The sequence below is a fragment of the Babylonia areolata genome, chromosome 5 (genome assembly GCF_041734735.1).
Source record: "Babylonia areolata isolate BAREFJ2019XMU chromosome 5, ASM4173473v1, whole genome shotgun sequence".
In the NCBI taxonomy this organism is placed as follows: domain Eukaryota; kingdom Metazoa; phylum Mollusca; class Gastropoda; order Neogastropoda; family Buccinidae; genus Babylonia; species Babylonia areolata.
The window spans coordinates 9,497,237-9,500,111 of NC_134880.1; the positions used below are offsets into that span (position 1 = coordinate 9,497,237).

Consider the following 2,875-nt stretch of genomic DNA (forward strand, 5'->3'; position numbering starts at 1 on the left):
TTTGTAGTATATTCGATCCACACGTCAAGTTTCTTGTATAACAGATCTTATAAAGTACGCTTGTCGCGACTTGTCTCGACTTGATTTGACTCGCTTTGCTCAACCATGAAGGACACACACACACACACGCACACACACACACACACACACACACACACACACACACGACCCCCTAACCCCCTCAGCGCCCACCCATCCCACCCCTACCCCCACCCCCCCACCCTCTCCACTCAAAATTTTTCTCCCTTTTCCAGCACGCGTGTAAAAAAAAAACACGAGGATTTTGACCGATGTTGACGTGTAACGGGGGGGGAGTGGGGGGGGAGGGGGGAAGAGGGAGGGGGTTGGGGGTGATGTACCTGGCACTACATAATTCATGCCCCAATTCACTGTCTCCGCTACGCCCGGCCGACCGCCGTGATGCCATCCGAGCGTGACATGTCAGTGAGGTGGTGGAGTCGAAAAGGGAGTGGTGTGGATAGGGGATGGAGGCGGAGAGCGGTGTAAGGGTCACAAAATAACCCCCCCCCCTCCCCCCCCCCCCCCCGCCCCCTCCACCACCAGTTTTTTCAGTATCAGTAGCTCAAGGAGGCGTCACTGCGTTCGGACAAATCCATATACGCTACTCCACATCTGCCAAGCAGATGCCTGACCAGCGGCGTAGCCCAACGCGCTTTGTCAGGCCTTGAGAGAGAGAGAAAAAAAAGGTGAATAAATAATAGATAAGCGTACATAAATAAGTAAATAAAGACATAAATAGGTAAATAAATAAATAATAATTATAATATGAAAAGAGGTAGTAGTGATAATAATAATAATACTAATACTACTACTACTACTACTACTACTACTAATAATAATAATAATAATAATAATAACAGATAAATAAATAAATAAATAAATAAATAAATAACTTAACCTCCACCACCAGCTGGGTTTTAACCCCCACCCTGTGTGGAAGGGGGGGGGGGCTGAGGGGGGGGGGATACCAACAGAGGAAGGTGGCAGAATGGTTAAGAAGACTCTGTATCTGTCAGTACTTTGCTGGTCAGGCATTTGCTTGGCAGATGTGGTGTAGCGTATATGGATTTGTCCGAATGCAGTGACGCCTGCCTCCTTGAGCCACTGAAAAAACTGAAACTGATTTGTCCGTGAGGGTCTGTCTGGGTTCGATTCTTCAGTTTCGCCGAGAATGGTTGCCATCCTACTGACCTCGCTCTCTACGATCGGCTTCGGATCCACTCCGCTGTCTACGCATACCCAGACTCAAACACTCCACTGTCGGCCGCCGCTCTTTCTATGTCTCTGGACCTTACATTTGGAATGAGCCCCCCCCCCCCCCCCCCCCCCCCCCCCCGCTCTAGAGTTTTGCATGAGTGTGACTAACTGATGTGACAGGGCGACAGGGAGGAAGGTGGCAGAATGGTTAAGACGCTCAGCTGCCAATACAGAGAGTCCGTGAGGGTGTGGGTTCGAATCCCGCTCTCGCCCTTTCTCCTAAGTTTGACTGGAAAATCAAACTGAGCGTCTAGTCTTTCGGATGAGACGATAAACCGAGGTCCCGTGTGCAGCACGCACTTGGCGCACTGAAAAAGAACCCATGGCAACGAGAGTGTTGTCCTCTGGCGAAATTACGTAAAATGAAATCCACTTTCATAGGTACACAAATATGTAAGCATGCACTCAAGGCCTGACTAAGCGCGTTGGGTTATGCTGCTGGTCAGGCATCTGCTCAACAGATGTGGTGTAGCGTGTATGGATTTGTCCGAACGCAGTGACGCCTCCTTGAGAAAGTGAAACTGAAACTGAAACTGATGTGAAAGCGCTTTGATTTGTCTCTGCACAAGATTCAGCGCTGTATGAATACTAATTAGTACTATTATTATCATCATCATCATTATTACCATTATCATTAAGACACGCTATGTCTGTCAATACTTTGTCCGTGAAGGTCTGTCTGCGTTCATTGCCCGGCCTCGCCCCTCTCTCAGCAGTGGTTAAAGCGTTGGACTGTCAATCTGAGGGTCCCAGGTTCGAATCACGGTGACGGCGCCTGGTGGGTGAAGGGTGGAGATTTTTACGATCTCCCAGGTCAACATATGTGCAGACCTGCTGGTGCCTGGAACCCCTTTCGTGTGTATATGCAAGCAGAAGATCAAATACACACGTTAAAGTTCCCGTAATCCATGTCAGCGTTCGGTGGGTTATGGAAACAAGAACATACCCAGCATGCACACCCCCGAAAACGGAGTATGGCTGCCTACATGGCGGGGTAAAAACGGTCATACACGTAAAAGCCCACTCGTGTGCATACGAGTGAACGTGGGAGTTGCAGCCTACGAACGAAGAAGAAGAAGAAGACTAATCTTTAAATTGTTCATACAGTACAGATGATTACAATACAAAGAGAAAGGAGCATCAACAAGCTTAAAGCTTATACTGTGCTCACACTTCAATTTTAGCACGACAACTGATGAACCATATTGTCTTATGTATCCGATAACTTATTCGCAAACAGTAAGTATAGAAATAGAACAAGCCCCTCTCTCAACAAGTTTTGACAAGAAAAATCAAACTGAGCATCTCTAGTCATTCTTCGAATAAGACGATGAACTCCAGGCCCGGTGTGCTGCTCGCATCTGGTGCAATGAAAAAGGACTCGATTAGCAACAAAATTCCGTAGAATAAGTCAACTCTGATAGGTATACAAATCTATCTATATCTGTCTATCTATCTATCTAGTGATAAGAAACTCTAGGGAGAGCTGGACAGTACAAGGTCTTCAGAGAAGAAGCCCCCCCCCTCCCCCCCCCCCCCCACCCCGACCCCCCCTCAGTAAGTGTTTCGGCCCTGAACACCTTACACTCCTTACACT

The 2,875-nt window shown here is 47.9% G+C and overlaps 1 protein-coding gene across 1 annotated transcript in view; it reads left to right on the forward strand.

Annotated features, from left to right (window-relative positions):
- Positions 1-1,747, forward strand: part of LOC143281918 (uncharacterized) — a 210,235-nt gene extending 208,488 nt beyond the window's left edge. Inside the window, exon 6 of the transcript XR_013055195.1 lies at positions 1,407-1,747. The gene's annotated coding sequence lies outside the window, so the exon portion shown is untranslated. The remainder of the gene's footprint in view (positions 1-1,406) is intronic.
- The last annotated feature ends 1,128 nt before the right edge of the window (positions 1,748-2,875 follow it).